This window comes from Notamacropus eugenii, chromosome 5 (assembly GCF_028372415.1).
Source record: "Notamacropus eugenii isolate mMacEug1 chromosome 5, mMacEug1.pri_v2, whole genome shotgun sequence".
In the NCBI taxonomy this organism is placed as follows: domain Eukaryota; kingdom Metazoa; phylum Chordata; class Mammalia; order Diprotodontia; family Macropodidae; genus Notamacropus; species Notamacropus eugenii.
This window is the reverse complement of record NC_092876.1, coordinates 282,672,119-282,694,142: the sequence shown is the minus strand read 5'-3', so window position 1 is coordinate 282,694,142 and position 22,024 is coordinate 282,672,119. Positions and strand designations below refer to the sequence as shown.

The following is a 22,024-nucleotide window of genomic DNA, read 5'->3' as shown; positions in this document are numbered from 1 at the left end:
TTTGCCTTGGATTCAAACAGATATCATTCTGATATATTTGAGATTATACCACAGTGCTGCTTTTATTGACTGTGAGGGGTTCTCCATTTCTTCTAAAGAATTCTTGCCCACAGTAGTATATGTAGTGATCACTTGAGTTAAATTCACCCATACCCATACATTTAAGTTCTTTGATGCCCATGATGTTGGTGCTTAATCTTTCCATCTTCTACTTGACCACATCCAGCTTACCTTGGTTCATAGATCTTACATTCTAGATTCTTATTCAGTAGTGATCTTTATAGCATCACTTTCCTTTTGTCACCAGATGCATCCATAGTTCACCTACCTTTCAGTTTTGACCCAGGTGTTTCATTAATACTGGAGTTACTTGTAGTTGTCTTCCAGTTTTTCCAGTAGTGTATTGAACACCTTCTGTCATAACAAGCTCCTCTTCCTGTGTCTCTTTTAGCATTTTAATATTGTCCATGGGGTTTATTGGCAAAAATACTGGAATAGTTTGCTATTTTTTTGTCCAGTGGATCATCTTTTGTCAGAACTATCTACTGTGACCTGTCCATCTTGGATAACCTTGCAAAACATAGCTCATATATGCAAGCCTGTCCACCTTGACAAGGCTGTGGTCTTGGGCATGAGGAAATCAGGTATTCCATATAAATGCTAATTAGATTTTTATCTTGTAAAAATGCCATTTTTATTGATATTTTTGCTTTGTATTGCATTGTCTCTAAATGAATTTAGGGAATATTGCTGCATTCAACACATCTAAATTCTGACATCCAATTCAAAACACTGACTTCCCTTCCAGTTAATTAGATCTTTATTTTAGTAGTATAGTTTTATAATTGTTCCCATATTAGTCCGCTGGTTTTCCTAAGTAAGAGAATTCCTTAATATTTGACAATTGGGGCAGTTTTTTTTTTCTCCCATTTACTACTTTTTAGGTTTAAATCCTTTCTTTTCTCCTTTGTGTTTGGAACTGAAAAAATAGTTGAAATAAATGTTAGAACTAGATATACCTACAAAATAGCAAGAATACTAATGATTATTATTGAATCAATTTTGACCTCTAAGTAGCAAAATAGTTTAATGGATAGAAAACTGTATTCCCATCCAGGAAGGCCTAGTTCAAGTCCTGCCTATGGTAGTCAGTGAATGGAGCTCCTAAACAAGCTATGTCACTTCTGCATTCTTAGATTCTAAGTATCTAAGAAGTCACTAAACTATACTGATAAAGTGAGTTTCCCAACCAGAAAGCTCCTCAGATATTATGTTCTCTTGATTATTTTTTAGCATGTTAATCTTTTTTTCTTTTCCTTTTTTACAGATTAATTTATTTGTTTTCGGTTTTCAACAATCACTTCCATAAGTCTTAAATTTTTTTCCCCTTTCTTCCCCAAGACAGCATGCAATCTTATATGGGTTCTACACAGGTGTTAATCTTTTTACAGTACTTGTCCATTGTTTCCATTAATTTGTTACTTGTGTGGAAGCAGTTCATTTTCTAGATGTGCTGTTAGGTCGTGAAGAAATAATCATTAAATTTTAAGTATTAATCTCTTTAATAAAATTTCTATCTTTCACTAAAGTTATTAGTTATATCCTTTAAATGTGATAAATATTGGTATCCTTGTTTAATAATTGTTCTCAGTGGGAATGCTTTTAATATTTCTCTGTTTCCTATTATATAAGCTCGTCTCTGGATAGATAATTTTTATCGTATCCCACAAGAATGTCTCCAAACCTGTTATTCATAATGTTTTCCCACCTCAGTTACTTACCAGGTGACCCTTAGCAAACTCACTTAATCTGCATTAGCCTCAGCTTCCTTATATATAAAATGGAGATATTAATATCCACCTCACAGGGTTGTTGTAAGAATAAAATATATAAAACAGTAGTAAACCTATAAACACTATATAAATGTGAATTGTTTTTGTTGCTGTTATTTGTCATGGATTATAGATTTTATCAAAGCCTTTTACTGCATATATTAAATAAATCACATGCTTTCTCTCTAAAACCCGTTCTCTTACTTCACTGCAGCTGCACACAGAGATGGCAAACCCTTCATCTTGCCAAAAATCCATAAGTGTTCTACTTCCCTGTTTGTGAACTCTGAAATTCCTTATCTAAAATCATAATCTTTGTTCTTTCCTTTTCTGTCTTAAAATCTATAACCCTGTTTGTCATATATTACCTTGACTTACAGTTTCTCTACCCATTAGTTCTTTTTCAGGCCATTATTCCTACACTAGCTACACTCTCCCCTCTTTCCTATCTTGATTTCTTAGGGAATCATCTCAGTTCTACACAATTTTCTGCACTTGAGTCCTTTGCTCCCTTTGCCTACTTCCTTGCCAAACCTGTCTTACATTACTCCCATGATCTCCTGCTTTCCTTTCACACGTGGCCAACATAGTTGCAAATGTCCTAAGACAGTGCTGACTGTGTCCACAGAAGTTTGTCACAGAGCCTCAATTGGGCCCTCACTGCAGCAAGGCAGTCTTTTTATACCTTTCTAATTCATGCCTATCCCACTCACCACAGTAGCTATCCCAAATCTTGTCATAACTCCTCAAGCCTCAATGACATTCTCTCCTCCCTATTCACTCAGCTGGATATTTTGCTTCATATTTCACCAAAAAAAAAAGAAGAAGCCATATTCCTGAGAGCTGGCTCTTCTGTTATTTCCTCTTCCAAATGTCTTCCTTTACCCCTAGCCTACAAAGATATGGTTCTTCTCTCCAGGACAACTTCCTCCATATTGAGAACAGTCATTTTTCTTATGCCTTTATTTGTATTCTCAGGACTTCATACAGTGTCAGACATGTATAGTACATGCTTAATAAATGTTTGTTGAATTGACTAGATGCAACCCTGATAAATCCCACTGTCTTCTGCAGCAGATGGCACTTTCTATCATAACCACCTTACTAACCTTCAGTTTCTCTCTCCTGATTGCTTCCCTGCTATATGCCATTTCTCTTCCATCTTAAAAAATCCCTTCCTTGATCTGCCAACCCTGCTAGTGACAGACCTGTATCTGTCCTCTTCCCTTCTGAGTAAGCTTACTGAGAAAGCTGTCTAAATCTCTGCATCTGCTTCCTCTCTTCTTGCTCTGTGCTGAACACTAGTGGAGCTTCTGATTTCATCATCCTTTTGAAAGCACTCTTCCCTAAGTTACTAACATTATTTTTAATTGCCAGATCTACTCACGTTTTCTTTAGCCTTTGACACCGTCACTCTCTTCTCCTGAATACTACCTCCTCTCTCTGTCTTCATGCCTTTGTTCTCTCCTGTCTCTCCTCCTAAGTGATTTTTTCCTTCTTAGAAGCCTTTAATGTAGCCCACCCAGGTCACACCCACTATTCTGTGGATATCTCTCAATGAGAGGGCATATCTTAGGCCCTTTTGTCTTCTCCCTCTCTCTGTACCATCTCACTTGGTGATTTCATCCACTTCATGGATATCAGAGACATCTCTTGACAGGTCAGTCTCAGATCTATTTATCCAGTCATAACTTTTCTTCTGATCTCTACTGTCACTTCACCAACCACCCCTTGGATATACAATATAATATAGTGTAATACAATAAATATTTATTAAGCAGGTGCAGCATGCCAGGTACTATGCTAAGTGCTGAGGCCACAAATAAGAAAAATAAAGTCTGCTCCCTCAAGGAGCTTATAATCTAATGAGGGAAAGCAACACTTAAATAGGGAGCTGAAAGATGAAGAGAAGGGATTTGGACAGGTAAAAGAAGATAACCTAGAATAGGGGCATGATGATCCAGAGTGCTACTGGTAGATATCTCTGTCTTGATTTCCTGAGACTTGTTAAACTCAATATATCCAAAACAAAATTTAGTATCTTCCCCCAAAAATCCTGCTTCGTTCCTAACTTTGTTATTACAGTTGGGAGCACTACCATCTTCCCAGTTACTCATGCTCACAACCTCAGTATCACTCTTGATTGCTCACTGTCTCAGACCCTACTTATCCAAGTTTTCATATCTGTCTCCAATCTTATTATTTCTGCCTTTTTTCTTTTGTCTTAAAATTATCTATTTTTAACTTTTAAAATTATTCTTTTAAAATTTTGAATTCCAAATTTCTCCTATACCCACTGAGAAGGCAAATGATATATCATTTATACATGTGAAATGCAAAACATATTTCTGTATTAGCTGTGTTACCAAAAAAGGGCAAAAAGAATAAAGAAAGTGAGAAAATTATACTTCACTTTGAATTTCAAGTTCATTTTTTTCATCAGGAGTCCTTTGGAATTGTCTTGGATCATTGTATTGATCAGAGTAGCCAGGTCTTTGGCAATTGATCATCATTACAATTTTGCTGTTACTGTGCACAGTGATCTCCCGGTTTTGTGCACTTCATTTTGAATCATTTCATACAGGTCTTGCAATGTTTGTTTGTTTGTTTTTCTGAACGCATCCTGCTTTTCATTTCTTATACAACATTAGTAATCCATCACAATCATACACTCCAACTTGTTCAGCCAGTCCCCAATCTATAAGGATTCCCTCAGTGACTGATTCTTTGTCACCACAAAAAACTAGCATAAATATTTTCATACGTATATATATAGTTTTGTTTTCTTCTGTCTCTTTGGAGTACAGACCTACTGGTGGTATTGCTGGGTTAGAGGGTATGCACAGTTTTATAGCCCTATGGGCATAATTCCAAGCTGTTTTCCAGAATGATTGGACCAGTTCATGACTCCACCAGCAGTTTATTAGGGTACTATTTTTCTTTATCCCCTTCAGCATTTTCCATTTCTGGTAGGTGTGAGGTGATAACTCAGAGTTATTTTAATTTGCATTTCTCTAATCAATAGAAATTTAAAGCATTTTTTCATATGACTTTGGATATCTTTGATTTTTTCTTCTGAAAACTGCCTATTTATATCCTTTGACCACTTATTAATTGGGGAATGGCTCTTATTTTTATAAATTTAACTCATATATACTTGAGAAATGAGGCCTTTATCATATAAACTTGCTGTAAAAATTTTTGATATTACTTCATTGTTTATGGTACAGTTTAGCAAAATGTAGTTCCCTCTATTATCTCTTTTTGCATTTGCTGTGTCTGAGATCATGATTGCTACCCTTGCCTTTTTTACTTCAGCTGAAGCATATTAGATTCTGCTTCAGTCCTTTATTTTAACTCTGTGTGTGTTTTACTGTTTCAAATGTGTCTCTGATAAACAACAACATATTCCGGTTTCTAATTCATTTTGCTGTCTACTTCCATTTTATGGGTGAGCTCATCCCAATCACATTCACAGTTATGATTACTACCTGTGTATTTCCTTCCATCCTCTTTTCTTCTGTCATCTGTCTCTTTTTTTTACGCTGTCCTTAGAATTCTGCTTCTGACTGTTCCCTCCCTTAATCTGTTCTCGTTTTATCATCCCTGAGACCTTTCTTTATCCTCTTTCCCTCCCATTTCTTTTTTGGGTAAAATAGATTTCTATACCTAACTGAGTGTATATGTGTGTATATATATACACACATACACACGTATATATTCTTCCCTGTTTGAACTAATTCCTTTGAGTGAGATTCAAGCATTATGTACCACCACACTTTGTTTCCCTCTACACTATAAAAGCATTTCCTAGCACACCGTGTTTATGTGAGAAAATTTACACTATTCTACCTCTCACTTCCTCTTCTCAATACATCACTCTCTCTCACTTCCCCCCATTTTTTGAGATCATACCAATATAATCAGCTTACTCCCATGCTGTCTGTCTATGTGGACTCCTTCTAACTCCTAACAGCAATAAAGTTTAGGAGTTACAAGTATCATCTTCCCCTATAGGAATGTAAACAGTATAATTTTATTGGGTCCCTTGTGATTACTCTTTGATGTTTGAATGTTTATACTTTTGTTGCATCTTCTGTTTGAATGTCAGATTTTCTATTCAGCTCTCCTCTTTTCATCCAGAATACTCGAAGTCCTTTATATTTCGCCCTGAAGATTTATACTTAGTTTTGCTAGGTAGAAGATTCTTAGTTGTAATCATAGCTCTTTTGCCTTCAGGAATATCATATTCTAAGTCCTCTGCTTCTTTAATGTAGAAGCTGCTAAATCTTGTGTGATCCACATATTTGAATTGTTTATTTTTGATCATTTGAAGTATTTTCTTCTTGACCTAGAAGCTCTGAAATTTGGATATAACATTCCTGAGAGTTTTCACTTTGGAAGCTCTTTCTGGAGTTGATCAATGGATTCTCTGAATTTCTATTTTACCCTTAGAATCTAAGTTATCGGGGCAATTTTCCTTTATAATTTCTTGAAATATGATGTCTAGGCTCTTTTTTTTTTATTTTAGCATTCCTTGATCTCTTTTCCAGGTCAGTTGTGGTTTTTTTTGTTTGTTTTTTGAATGAGATATTTCATATTCTTTTCTATTTTTTCATTCATGTAACTCTGTCATACTGTTTCTTAGTGTCTCGTGGAGTCATTAGCTTCCACTTGTCCACTTCTAATTTTTAAGGAATTGTTTTTTTCAGTGAACTTTTGTACCTTCCCCTCCTCCTTGCCCAATTTTGGCCAATTCTATATTTTAAGTTCTTTTCTTCAGTGGATTTTTGTGCATCTTTTATCATTAGGCCAGTTCTCCTTTTTAAAGTATTATTTCCTTCAATATTTTTTCCTGCCTCTTTTACCAAACAGTTTTCTTTTGTCACTCATTGTTTCCCCAAATTTTCTCCTGCCACTCTTACCTCTTTCTTTAATTCTTCCAGAAATTTTTGTTGGGCTTGTACCCAATGAACATTTTTTTTTGAGGCTTTGGTTTTCACATTGTTCTCTTCTGAGTTTATGTCTTGGTTTTTCCCACCACTGTAGTAGCTTTTTATGGCCCAGTTTTTTTGTTGTTTGTTGTTGTTCTGGGGGCCTGCAAGTTTTTGGTGCTTCCAAAGTGGTGTGATCCAGGGAGAGATGTCATACCCACTCTCCTAGTCTGTGCTCTCCTTTTTATCCAGGAAGGGCCTCTGCTCCCCAGTAGCCACAAGCACTAGCACTTTTCTTGGCCCTGGAACTGTGGTTAAGTTTCCTGCTCTCCTGTAGCCACAAGTGCTAGTGCTCCTTTTGGCTTTAGAACTGAGATCAGGTCCCCTGCTCCCTTGTGACTGACTGCCAGTGTTCCTCTCTGCCCTGTAACTGCCAGCCAGAACTACTTATGGGTAGCACAGTTGCAGTGCGAGTTGCACCCAGTGCTAGCACTGGATCCCCTGTAATCTTTCTGACCAGTTTTCTACCTTCCTTATCATGCTGATCTGAGAGTTCCTGAAATTGCTACTGCCATTGTCCCAGCCATGTCTAAGCCCCACTTCTGCTGCTGCAGTGCTCTAGACCAACTCGAACCCTGGGTTCTAAATTTTCTTAGGCTGGAAAAAATGCCTCTCTCTGACCTTTTGTTGACTGTGTAGCTCCAAAATTTAATTTGAGGAGGTACTTTAAAACTTTTTGGAGGGAAATGTTGGAAGAGTTCAGTTGGTTTGCTTCTTGTGCTCTGCCATCTTGGCTCTGCCTTCATATTTCTTCCTTTACTTTTTTTTTTTTTTTTATACATTCCCTTTCTTCCAGTCACATAGCTGCCAAGCTGCTACAGACTCTTATCACCTCACACTAGGACTTCTAAATGGCCTTCAGGTTGACCTCCCTGCTTCAAACTTCTCCCCACTTTATAAGGTCCTCCAGTCAGCACCAGATTGATCTTTCTGAAGTGCAGGTCTGCTCATATCAGCAACCTTATTCCCTATTATCAAATTATTATCTATATTATTAAATTCAAAATCTGATTTGCTTTTAGAGCCTTTTACAACCTAGCCTTTTCCTCTCTTTCAAGTCTTCTTACATTTTCTTCTACTCTACAACACAGCAGCCCAAGCGTTCTTGTTGTTTTACACATGATGCTCAGTCTCCCAAACCCATAATTTCTTATTAGCTGTCTCCATGCTTGGAATGCTCTCCTTCCTCAGATCTACCTTTTGGTTTCCTTGGCTTCCTTCTAGACTCAGTTCAAATCCTACCTTTTGCAAACAGCCCTTTTTATTGTTTCCCCTTCCCTCTCCCATACCCTCCAAATGCTACTGCTTTCTCTCTGAGACCTCCTCCCCTCCATTTACATTATACTTATGCATGTACTTGGGTTTTCACATGTTATGCCCATCAGCGTGAGTTCCTTGATTATGTGAACCAGGGTTTTGCCTTTCTTAACATTTCCAGAATCTGACTCCTGATATAATGATGATAATATGATAGTGTTTTTATTGTTTTGGTTAAGGTGTTGTGTTATATTGATGTGTATTCATCCTTTGTTGCTGAAGAAGACCATGCCATCAGAGAAATGATGACATGACTGCACTTGACTTTGTTTTGAGTGAGAGAGGGCTGTGCAGGTCACCAGCCTCACTTCTCCAGAGCCATCTGAATCCAGTGACCAGATATTCATCAGAATGACGGGAGATGACCCAGGATAAGGCAGTTGGGGTTAAGTGACTTGCCCAAGGTCACACAGCTAGTGAGTGTCAAGTGTCTGAGGTGAGATCTGAACTCAGGTCTTCTTGACTCCTGCACTGGTGGCTCTATCCACTGTACCACGTAGTTGCCCCACTCATCAAAATGTGGTAAAGCTGAAAGAAGAATCTCAATATGTAAAAATGCATCTAGGAATAATCCTGATACCACCTAAAAGGCAGATTATCACCTAAAACCTAAAGTAAAGAGAATTCTCTTAACTAGGCAGCAGCGAAAGAAAAGGTCAATGAAAAATGAATGACTAGAAAGCTACTTTGCCTCATTTTGAGTAGAGGAGTTGATGGTTACATAAACATTCAGACTGAATCTTTAAAATACTGTGGAAACTCTGAAAAGGAAGAATGATCCTTAGGACACATCAAAAAAAGGGGCTTTTAATATAAAAAAAAAAGGAAAGTTGACTCAAGACTTACTGACTTAAGAGCTGCCACATTACCACTGCAGTCTAGATGCCAATTTGGAAAATGCACCCCTTCTCTCTCTAGCCCTCCTGAGGTTTCAGTTGGTTCTACAAAATATTTACAGAATATCTTTTGATAAATCTCATTTGAAAATGTTAAAAAAAAATCATTTGAACAGTTTCCTAATCTAGATGTACATCAAAATCTGTGATGGAATGTCAGACTAGCCTTTTTGTGTACATAAATGTTGCTTGCTAATGCTGAGTAATTTTTAATGATTTTCTCAATTCTTTGCTAATAATTGATATTTATATATGTTCATTAGCAAATATGATCTATAATTGTTATTTTGCTGTTATGTTAGATTTAGTGAGTTATATTTTTGTTGGTAATAATAATCTCTTAGTATCTAATTCATTAGAATATAACTCTTGGTTATGCAGTTTCCCCTGATATTCCTAGTTTCTGTTGTGCTTCTTTGGATCTCTCATTTTTCATGTGTAATTTTTTAAATTTTTTCTAAACTTGCAAATGGTTGTCAGTTTTGTAAGTCTTCATATAAGTAGCTGTTGGCTTTTATTTGTCAGTTCAGTTTAGGTGTTCTTTCAAATTATATTAGTTTATGTCTACTTTTTAAACTTTGTAGTCTTTATCCACTAAAATTAGGTACCGTTGGTTTTACCTACTTCTGATAATGTTTCTAATGTTTCTTGATTGTATTTCTATACAATTTTTTTGACATATTAAGGAAAAATCATTAGATTGTCGATTTTAGCAGAGTTGAATATTAAATTTGAACTAAAGTCTTTTCATTTCTTATTTTAATAATAATCTTACTATTTTCCTTACTTAGGTGAACTATGTTGTCCTCAAATGATTATTATTAGTAAAGTATTTTGCATTCCTGATGTAAATTCCAGTTTTTTGATTATTATAGCCTGCTTCCCAGTATTTTATTAAACAATCTAAAAAATGTTCATTACTGATACTATCCTCTACTTTTTAAGCATTATATTTACCTTATTTAAAGTCACAAAAGCACATTTAATTCATAAATAGAAACATGCCATCTTTTCCTGATTTTTTTAAGAACAACTTATATAAAAAAAATTTCCTTTTGTTTCTGTGAAGGCTTGAAAGTCTCCAGTAATTTTTACCTGTGTGATCTTAGGCCAGGCCTTTTAATCTTTCTGTGCCTCAGTTTCCTCATCTTTAAAATCAGGAAGTTGAATTCGATATTTTCATAAGCACCTTCCACACCTTATTCCTATGATCAGTTGAGCTCATGTCCTTGTACCTTTTTAACACATGGTATATCATTAATGAATGGCCCATTTCCATTTTCCATATGAAATTATATGGTTTAGTTATGTTCACTACCTTATGGGTGTGTATTCACATATTTATAGATATCTGTTTCATTTAAATTGTAAAATATGTTAGCAGAAAGTTATTCAGAGGTAATCTCTGATCATTATATTATTCTTTCTAACTTAGTAGTAGTACTAGTACTAATTGTATACGTTAGTTTCTCAGCATTGTTTTGGCTGTATTCTGTAAAATTCAGTATGCTATATTCATATTTGTCTTATCTTTGAGGTAATCTGCTATATTTAAATATAGTTTCTTGCTTAATCCAGAAGTCATTTTAAAGCAATTTTTAAAAAAATTTCCACTGCACTTTTTGATCATATTAATATCTTTACCCTGAAGTTCTATAAATGTAGTATTTTAATTTTTTGCTCCTGTGCATATTTTACTAAGACTTTGTCATGACTTGGAAGGTGATCATTTTTTTGGGTGAATGTTCTATCTTTATTGGGGGTGGGAGGAATTATTATGTGATTATATTTCCCATTGAGTATATCATTTATCTAATAAATCCATTTCATTCAGTACACTGTTCAAATGTGCTACTTCTTACTCATCTTTTTGCTTAATTTGTTATGTTCTAATAGTGCATCATTTGAAATCTCCAGATTATTACTGGTTTTCTCATAATTCTTAAATATACATTCTTTAGAAATATAAATTCTTTACAAGCTTAGTTGCTGTATTGATTGCTGCATATATATTAAAAGAAAAATAGAGTGGGGTATGGAAAAAAGGGCTTGTTTCCCTTGGAAACAACTTTGGTTGAACAGAACTTTAAGTCTTTGCTCTAATACAAACTGACTTTATGACTGAGGGCAAATCACTTTAACCACTCAGGTCCTTGGAATCTTCTCTAGAACAGTGTCAGGTAGGATTATCTACTGTGCAAAGATAGGGGGAGTTTCCTTCACATAATCAAGTGACAATTCTGGATTTAATGATTTTTTAAAAACCCTCAAAAGTAATGCCCACATTTTTTGGTGGTGCTTTTGATTTTTGTGATTTTTAAAAATCTCTATGCTTTCTGGTTTACATTTCACTTTTTCAGATATTTTTATTATAGTTATATATTTTTTGATCTAACATATTTCATAATAGCATTTATTCCACTATTTCTATTTGTCTATGTATGTCTTTAAAAAATTATTTCTAGTCCTAGGTCAAAAAAAAGAAACGTGAAAAAGGTACTACATTTTGTAATTTGACTCAAATACTTATAAAAACTCATCTTCTCCTCACTTTTCTTCAAAAGGGTAATCCTGACAATGACTTTTCTCCTTATTTACCTGCCTTCTTAAGTTCTACATCATTGTAAAACATTTTTACTTTTCCCTTTTTATTTCATTATTTATCTCTCTGTTGTCATATTTGTTTTTCATCCAGACCAACTGGATTAGTAATTTAACCACTATAAATTATTTTTATCATCATGTGGAAAAAATCGGTGCTATGACATCTAAATAATCTCTATTTAAAACCACAGTTAAATTCTTTAATCTCTCATGCTACTTCAAGTAAGACTTTTTTTAAAGGTCATATAGTTTGCCCTACATATTATTTAAGCTTCTGTGGGTTAAGTGTATATTTTTTTTGAAAAGAATTTTTAGCTTTACTTAGAAAGTGATACTGCGTTGAAAATCCATATTATACAAACTTTTATTCCTATTTCTTTGGTCACTTTCATTTTTCGTAAAAAAAAAAAATTCTGATGCACAATTAGATTTTTCTTTGTTAAGTAATTATGTCTTTCTTCTTTCAGCAGCTTGAAAGATTTTTGTCATCACAGTTTTGAAGTCTGAAGATAATGTGCCTAGGTGAGTTGAATTTGGAGTTTCTTCTTGTTACACTTCTCTGATTTCTGTTTATTTCTAGAGGATCACCTTTTTTTTAATTGTTTTAAAAAAAAATTTTTCACATTCCCAAAAATACAATGGTTAGATTTTTTCTTCATTATTTCCAAGAATACTTGAAGCATTTTCCCCATGTCCAACTGTCACCAGCATTTCAGTTATTTTCTGAGCTCTTTTTTCATTTTAATAATCTTGTCAGCCATTCTGTTTACTTGTGTAACAATATTGCCTTTGGTTGTGCTCTTTGGTATTTTAAAAATCTCTATAATTTTTTCTCTACTCTGCTTCATTTCATTATAATAGTCTTGGATTTTTTAACAACTGTCTTCATTTCTAAAAGAGGCTTAGCAACCAAATTTCTTAGCTATGATAATACCTTAGCTAAATTGTGAAGATCTCTTGTATGTACTCTGTCCCTCCTGAGGCACTGAGTACTAAAAAATTATGGGTATTTTCCAGCCAATTACATCCTTAGGGTCAGGAACTGTTTTCCAACTTGTTTGGTAATTCATTCAGTGGTCCATATGGTGTTCTTCCCACAGTTGGCACTCTTTACATTTAGTTTGCTTGAGCCTTTCTGTAAAGGTAAAATAACATGGAAATGTACTTTCTTCCCAAGATCCAAATCACAAAAAATCCAAAATCAGGTAAATATTATCATAAACAATTTCAATATTTAACACAGCCTTGTCCATGTTAAACAACATGGAGACCAATTATAAGTATTATTGATTTTATTTTTATTCTGTGCCACTCGTAAAATTTCTTTTAGACATTGACTTTTTAAAAAATAACCTCAGCCATTTAGACTGAAAACTCATTAAGGACAAGTGACTTTCTATTTTTGGATCATTTGATGACACTGAGTACAATGCTAGAATTATGGACTGAACTTATCACTTATATAACCTTCTTTTGACATCCATGCTTGCATATTTTTCACAAAGTTTCATTTAATTTCCTAAGTTATAAATTAGACGACTTTCCTTAAAATCCCACCTCAAGTGAAAGGAGCAAAACCAGGAGAACTTTGTGCACAGCAACGACCGCAGTGTGCGAGAGATTTTTCTGGTAGACTTTGAACTTCATAATAACTCAAGAACTTAAAAAAAAAAATAATAATTCCCAATGGTTTTCTAAGGCAAAACTTTACCTTCCACACTCAGAGAAAGAACTATGGAATTCATTTGCAAAATGTAGCAGATCATGTTTGTATATGTGTGTATGTGTGTGTATTATGTTTTGATTTGATATGTGATCTCTTCCATTTATTTTAGTTCATCTATACAGCATGACTATAGTGAAAATGTATTCAATAGGAAAGTACATGTAGATCATGAATAGAATTCTGTGGCGTCTTGGGGAGGGAGGGGGTGGTGGGGAGTAGGCGGGGAGATAAAAATCTAAGCTTTTTGGTAGCGATTGTAGAACATTAAAAAAATTTTTTAAAAAAAGTCCCACCTCAGCAGTTTTCCCAAGATAATATATCTAGAGTAACCATGCTTTTCAATGAAGGCACATAATGGCCGCTTTAGTGTTCGTAACTAATATCTTTTTCTCTTATAGGAATCTCTTTAAAGATTTAGGACAACATTTTAAAAGTGCAGAATAAAGTATTCTCTTTAGACAAATTCATCTATCCTTGGATTCATCTTGAAAATAGCCTTTCTGAAGTACCTATTTACACACAGGTCAGTGCTATTCCAAGAAATTTAAATGGAAATAGCACCGGCTTTCTAGAGTAGTATATAACATATATAGATTGTAAGGGTGTTATTAGTTAAAAAATATACACTAGATTTTAATGTTTGGTACTTCATCAATTACGTATTATTTAGTCTTGAATAAAAATGACTTAGTAACTAAGTATCCATAATAATAATTAGTACTTTAAATTTACTCATAAAATATTTGTAACAGATTGTTTTAAAAATAGCTTTTTTTATTTGTTGTTCTATTTACATGAAAATTACCATGCCATTTGTTTGATATCTATTTAAATTGAAAATATCTAATTTAATAAATTGTTAAATCGCTCAAGTTCCTTTTGTTGTCAGAATATTCAGGGGAATCCTCATTTTCATGTTATTTATATTCCTTGGGAGCTCACTGTCATGAACTACTTCCCCCCAATTCTCAATCTGAAGGTTATATAAGAACTTCTAACTTAAACTAAATGATCAGTAAGGTGTAAGAAGACTGTAAAGGCTGGAAGGTTCTAGGTCATGAAAGGCTTTCAGTGCCAAAAAGAATATTTTGTATTTGCTCCTGGAGGTGCTAAATAGCCCCTGGAGTTTATTGAGTAAGAGAGTGACATGATCGAAATTGTACTTTACAAAAATCACTTTGGTGACTTAATGGAGAATGGATCGGCTCTTGTAGTATTCAGGGTGTGACATGATGAGGGTCTGCACTACAGTGGTGGCAATGTCAGAAGAGAGAGCGGGAGATGTTGGAGAGATATTGAAGAAATGTTGCTCAAAGGTGAAGGCCACAGACCTTGGGAACAGATTATAAATGAAGAGGTGAGAGATATTAAATAATCCAGGATGACACCTAGGTTGTGAGCCTGAAGGACTGGGAGAATAGTATTGCCCTTGATAATGAGTTGTGCTTTGGATATATTGAGTTTAAGATCTCTAATGAACATCCAGTTTGAGATGTCTGAATGGATTTGATTACCTGAGGGCTTCATAACACTGAAAGGGATAAGAACTTTGGGGTAGTAGTTCTCCTTTCACAAAGTTGGTACCTACTTACATTTGGTTTGTTACTATGTTGAAAAAAATTGGGTATATTTATGTGTGAATATCTTTTGTCTAATAGGGTTCCATTTTTCAATAAGGATTTTCATATTTAAAAGGCAAATCGACATCTTAGACAAATAAAAACAGCTAAATCTAAGAACTTGCCTATGGTAGTTAGGTTTTTCTTTTAATCAAAATGGGAGATGGGGAAGAGTGGTCAAACATGATCATGGAAATAGAATTAATGTAGCTTTAATGAGAAGAGAAGGGAACCAAGCACCTGTACATAAAACGAAAAACTGTGGACTGTGAGGCAGATGGAGGTTGTTCTACTAATAGTTCTGTAAGTTATTAGCTGTATTACATTAGATAATTCTTTTAACCCTTCTAAGCCTAAGTTTCCTCATCTCTTAAATAGTGGTAATAATTTACATCCTACATAGTAGTGTTAGTGTACACATTGAATTTGGTCATCATGTCTTTGAAATTGCTTTGAAAACTGTAAAGTTGAAATTGAAATGGAAGGTATCTTAGTAATATTTTTATTAGCTCCATGTCCTCAAATCTGCTATCCCACTTAAAGGTTGCCTAATGTGACATTTAAAAAAGTCCTAGAGACAGAGATTCTGGGTAACTTAATCATCTTATTAATAAGGCTAACATGTTTATTAATAAAAGCATGGTCATTTTGCAGCTCTCTGAGACCAAAAAACCCTCGTGGTGGTGGGCTCTTGGAAGAGTAGATGGTCCTAAGGATGGCAATCAACTCTCATTGGTTAACATTTAATAAGAAATGAATGTTACAATGAGAGGCTGGACTGTATTACAATGGTGGTCTTGGGGATACATGACATGGATCACCCAGATCTTGGTCAAGGTTCCTTATCAATTTCCATATCACAAAAGGAAGACCCCAGACCTATCTGAGTAAACACAATAAGCAAGAATCCTTCCATTAGCCCAACCTTAGAATTTCTTTTATTGTCTGATTAGATCTTGACCTGGGTAAATCTTTGCAAAAGATTTTCCACTCTGGTTGATATCTGGATGAAGAAGTAGAAAAGGGGAAAGACCTTGGTGCCAGTACAATAATTAGTTATTAAATATAAGAGAAATAGTCATTTCTCTCATTAATGTTAATTTACTTCAGTCATATCACCATACAAATATATATTCACATACTCTTGGCCAAACTCTTCTTATGCCATCCCCTGCCTCCCTCCCTTTCTTGTATTGCTACTGGTGTATGACCATGCTCCTGGTTATGACACAATGAGTGTCCTCCTTGACAGTATGCCTCCCCTCATCCTTAATATAAGAATTTAGTTATCAGGCATTGATTTAAATAAGAGTTTTTATAAATCACGAGGATAATAATAAATAATTGAATGATATTTACATATATATGTGTATATGCATATGAACTCTGCCTCTAGATTCTGATCTTCAGAATTTTTACTTTGCTACATCATCAAGTAGTGATTAAAGTAATCCTAAGTACTGGTAGGCTATTTAAGTGGAGCCCAAGCTTTGACATTTCCTGAAAAACTGGAAAGAGTTTGAGTACTGTTAGAGTGACAGGCTCTATGCTTGGCATTCCAGGCATATTCTTGCTACATAGAGAGAAGCTTATTGTCAGTAAGTAGGTTGGCCACTAGAGTGATAAATTATTTTACCATGGTATCCCATTAAATAAAGACTGGGGAGAAGTCCTGTCTTTCCAGTTACCAGTAATTTCTTAACTTCAAAATCTAACAGTCCTTTCTTGGTCATAAAATCCTTCTTAACCTTTATGCTACATTTGACACTAGTCACTCTCTGTTCCTAGATACTTATTTCTTTCTTGTTTTTATTGATTTTTATCAATCAGGCTCCTTTGTTCAATATATCATTTTCTATTTTTGACCCCTAAAGTTTTGTTACTATCTCTCTTCTCTTCAACCTCTGTGATTTCTCTTTTGAATTCCTCATCAGCTTCGATGGATTGTCATGGAAGTGTCATCTCAATGCATGTGACTTCCAGCTCTATTTACCCAGTCCCATTCTCTGTCCTAAGATTTAATCCCACACTGACACTTGCCTTTTGGAGATTTCAAAGTCCTGAAAATATCAAAACTCAGTATGCAAAATCAAAATCATTATCTTTTATCCTAACCCTTCGTCTCTTCCATACTTCTTTATTTCTATTGAAAGTACATCATCCTTCCATTTTTCCAGCTTTATAACCTTGGCATTAACCTGGATTCCTTTTTCACTATGTAATCAGTTGCCAAATCTTGCCATTTCTACCTCCACAGTATCTCTTGCATCCAATTCCTTTTTGTTATTCAAGCAGCAATCATATTAATTCAGGCCATAATATTTTTACAGCAGTCTCTTAACTGGTCTCTTCACCCTAAGTCTCTCCCCATTTTAGTCCTTCCTAAGCATTGTTGCCAGACTCATTTACTTAAGTGCTGATCTGATCATGTTACTTCTCTACTCAATCAACTCTAGTCCCTCTCTGTTGTCTTTTAGATGAAATATGCATTCCTCTATTTATGTTTTAAAGCCCTACAAAATCTGGCTTCATATTCTTTTTCTAGCCTCCTTGTTTATTAGTTCCTCTCCTATACTTTGCAGTTCCACAACCTGGCCTTTTTTCTCTTTCTCATATACAACATTCCATTTCCCATCTCTGTGCTTCAGCTGTGCCTGACCCTTTTGCCTCGAATGTACTCCCTCCTCTCTTTTCCTCTCCAGAGAACCCTCTATTCCTGAACACACAGCTCAAGTAATACCTTCTCCTCATGGAGCTTTTCTTGATTCCCCCCAGCTACTAGTTCCCTTTCCCAAGCTACTTTATATTGAACTACTTTCTATATGTTTTCATTTATTCTACGTATTTTTAAATGTACTGATCTCTCTCATTAGACTATAGGTTCCTTATGAATGATGATTACTTTATTCTGGTGCCTAGCACATGTTAGGTGCTTAACAAATGCTTGTTGTTTCCACTTTCTCAGTAACCTTGCAAAGTGGCCCACAGGACTCAGAATCAGACAGTTTTTAGTTATCGATGATTTGTGGTGTTGAACCACATACAGGCTTATATATCTATTTTAGAGGTACAAGAAGTGACCTGAAACTTCTTCAGCCACTTGAGATTGATATGAGAAATGAAAAGACTCTTTCATCCCATGATGCTGAGGTAATTTCTTTGTGGGTCCTATGTCTGAGATGCAGCATGTAGACTAACTCTTAGTAAATCTTTCTAAAGCTTAAAGCCATTCTCTTCTTAAACTTCCGCTTCCTTGTCTTATTCAGATGTTGATTGGTTGGTTGATTGTTATTCTGCATTCTTGAAGAGGACCAAAATGACATCACTGTGTTATCAAGTTATAGTGTGTCTGACTGTGGCTGATCAGACCAGTATGATCTTAGAAGGCATTAACACAGGTCAGACACAAATAGTCCATGAGAACATTTGAGGTGAATTCTTTAAATCTGCACATCTCACGTTTCTTTTGAGCTACTTCAGTTCTGCTTTGCTTATAGAGTACAGTGCCTTCTGTCAGGAAAGTACACCATAATGGGCAATCCTTTGCCAGCATCTCCCATGACATGCAATCAATTCCAGAGTTCTTCAGAGAGACCTTGAGCATCTTTTTTTATCACATCTTCTGACTACCATGTGAGCACTTGCCTTGTATGAGGTCTCCATAAAATAGTCCTTTTGGCAAATGTACATTTGACGTACATTTGACCATGACCAACCCATCATAGTTGCGTTCCCTACAGTAGAGTTTGAATGCTTGGCAGTTCAGTTTGAGAAAAGACCTTAGTGTCTTGTATCTTATCCTGCCAGTTGATCTTCAGAATCTTCCTAAGACAATTCAAATTGAAGCAATTCAGTTTCCTGACATAGTACTGATATACTATCCAGGTTTCACAGGCATACGTGAATGAGGTCAGCACAGTGACTCTGTAGACCTTAAGTTTGGTAGTCAGACTAGCACCTCTTCTTTCCCACACTTTTCTTTGGAGCCTCCCAAACACTGAACAGCTCTGGCAATGTGTGCATCAATCTCATTACCAATATGTACGTCCCTGAAAAGTTTACTGCCAAGTTGAGTGAACTTATCCATAGTATTCAAAACTTCTCCATTTGGTATAACCGATAGTTCCACTTATGGGTGGTATGGTGCTATCTGGTTGAGAATCTCTGTTTTCTTGGTGTTAATTGTTAGGCCAAAATTAGCACAAGCAGCAGAGAATTGATCCATACTTTGTTGTATCTCAGCTTAAGAGGCTGCATTGAATGCACAGTCATTTGCAAACAAAAAATCATGCACCAACTCTCCCTCTACATTGGTCTTGGCTTATAGCCTTTTCAAGTTCAATAATTTACTGTCAGTGCAGTAGCTGACCTTGATGCCATTTTCATCCTCATGAAGGCATCTGACAACATTGCTGAAAACATTGTGTATGGGAGTAAGTACACAGCCTTAATTCACTCCATTAGTGACTGGGAAAGTGTGAGAGCATCATCCATTATCCAGAGCCCAAGCAAGCATGCTGTTGTGAAATTGAAATGTAGTACTGATGATTTTGCCATGGTCTCACACAAGCCTTCATGTCTAATAGTATCAAAGGCTTTGGTCAGATCAACAAACATTGCATGTAAACCTCTGTTCTGTTTCTGATATTTCTCCTAGAGTTGTTGAGGAGCAAACACCGTTTTTATTGTTCTTCAGCTTTTCCACGTGGGAGATCAGCCTACTAAGGAGGACTCTGGCAAGAATCTTGCTGGCAGTGACAATAATTATCATAGCATATAGAGATGAACAGTGAACTTATGCTTGAACTGCTAGCGGATAACCTTCTCTTGCCATATAACCCAGAAAATTTCAGTCACCTTATGTGTGAGCTGGAATAGAATCAGTACCAGGTGCTTTGCCACAGAAAAGAACTATCACCTTCTTCAGTTGGAAATTTAAATAGAGAGAGATTGACTTCAGTCTGAGCTCAATGATCAGTGACTTCAACTTTGATAGATGGTGGTCTATTGAGAAGACTGCGGGAGTGTTCAACCCATCTTTCCAGGGTTATGTCCTGATCATTAATCAGTGTGGCTCCATCAGCACTGAGTAGTTGAGATGGACTATATGTCTTTGGCCCATTAATAAGCCATAAAAGGGCATCGTAAAAGTGCTTTGGATTGTTATTATCAGTGTAAAACTGAATTTCATCTGCCTTCTTACTGAGCCAAGAATCCTGCATCTCTAAGCTTGGCTTGTACTTTACTTTTGATGGAGTTAAATACTGCCTTCTTAGAGATAGATGAACTGTCCTGCTGGTATAACCTGTGGAATTCTTGCTTTTCATTTATCAGCTTCTGAATTTCCCCATCATTTTTGTCAAATCAGTTTGTGAGTGTTCTGACTCAGATGAGCAAATGTAGTGCTGTACACATCTCTGAAATTTGCCCACTTCTTTTCTGCTCCACTGTGCCAACTGTGTGTTGACTCAGCTTTTGCTCCAAGTTAGCAACGAGTGTTTTTCAGAGAAGTGCTCCAGTCTCTTGACATTAACTTCTGGTAATCATCTTGCCTTGGAGTTGCACTTTCGTAAAGTACAAATATTTATCTTGGAATGGATAAGTCGATGATCAGTACAGCAGTCTGTACCACATATCACTTTCATCACTCTCACATCTTGTCTGTCTCTTCTTACAGTGATATATTCTATTAAATGCCAGTGTTTGCTGCGAGGGTACATCCATGAAGTTTTATTGCATTTAGGTAAACAGAAGAAGGTGTTAGTGATAAGAAGGTCTTGAGATGCACAAATCTTCAGTTGTGAGTGACCACTGCTGTTGCTATTTCTAACTCACTCCTTTCAAGGACTCCCTGCATGAAATAGTAGTGTCTGTCTACTCTAGCATTAAAATCACTCTGATTTCATCAAGGTTCGTCATGGCAAGAGCTTACACAGGGTGGTATGGCACTTTTCTGCAAGTGACAATAACATCGACATGAACCTGTCATTCACTCCTTTGGGTAGGCATACAGGTGTATTGAGTAGATGAGTTTTGATACAGCACTCCCCTTCACTGTGGTCACCCAGAATAATGTGTATCCAGCTCCAACTTTGGTAAACTGGCCTTTCTTTGCCAGCCTTGTTTCACTCAGGATCTGCTATTTGGATATGATACCTACTGAGTTCTCTTGCAACAAGAGCTGTTTGTCTTTCAGATTTCCTAGATATTGCATTTTTTATAAGTGTATTTTTTAAGTATATTTTTATACATTTGTACATTCCATGTGTTGATAGTGAGTGAAATCATCTTTCCAGAAGTTTTTCTATACTTTTTTGTCTTTCTGTCACAGGGTGAGATCTCTACCTAACTCAGTAAACAGGCCAAAATTAGGTAAAAGAAACAATTTTTCAGGTACTTTTTTTAGCCCTTTCCTCACACCAGGAAGTGAGCAGTGCAGTCTTTAAAGGCTTCTGCCAAATCTCACTGCTACTTCCAGTGAGAAGATGGCCCAGTGGTGTGGGCCACCTGTGTGCAAGTTTGCAACTGTAGCTCCCAGTCTATCATCACCTGCTGCTTTGTCGCTTGCCTGTCACCAGGACTTTGAGATACATAAAAATGGTAAAATGATATGGGTGATGTCTTTTGATTCATGCATAAATTAGATTTAAGTGAGGTAGAGTTGCACAAAGTCCTTGGCCACACTCTCTCTTTCTGGAGTCATCACAGTCCAGTGACAGGACAGAGTCAAGACAACTAGTGATAGCTCAGGTTGTAGCGGATGACTTTGGTGTCTTTTATGTCTAACCAAGCCCTAATTGCTCCACAGAGCCTGCTTTTTGCCACTTTCATGACATTGGAACAAATTGTTCTCATCTGCCCATTCTACCAGGGGAGGTTTTCACACGCTTGGCTTAGACACCCCCTTAACTCACCAAAAGGTTTTAGACTCCTCGTTTACCCTCAACCTGGTTCAACCTGTCTGCCAAAATGGTTGACCCAGGTGTGGCCTCTATTCATGCTACTGCTTCCTGGAGCCATAGGTGAGAGTTGGGTA

The 22,024-nt window shown here is 35.9% G+C and overlaps 1 protein-coding gene across 3 annotated transcripts in view; it reads left to right on the top strand.

Annotated features, from left to right (window-relative positions):
- Positions 1-22,024, top strand: part of MBD5 (methyl-CpG binding domain protein 5) — a 438,611-nt gene that overhangs the window by 122,639 nt on the left and 293,948 nt on the right. For 2 of the 3 annotated variants that reach the window (XM_072613160.1, XM_072613158.1), the window contains exon 2: positions 12,111-12,165. The gene's annotated coding sequence lies outside the window, so the exon portion shown is untranslated. The remainder of the gene's footprint in view (positions 1-12,110; positions 12,166-22,024) is intronic. The other variant, XM_072613159.1, reaches the window with a different exon arrangement.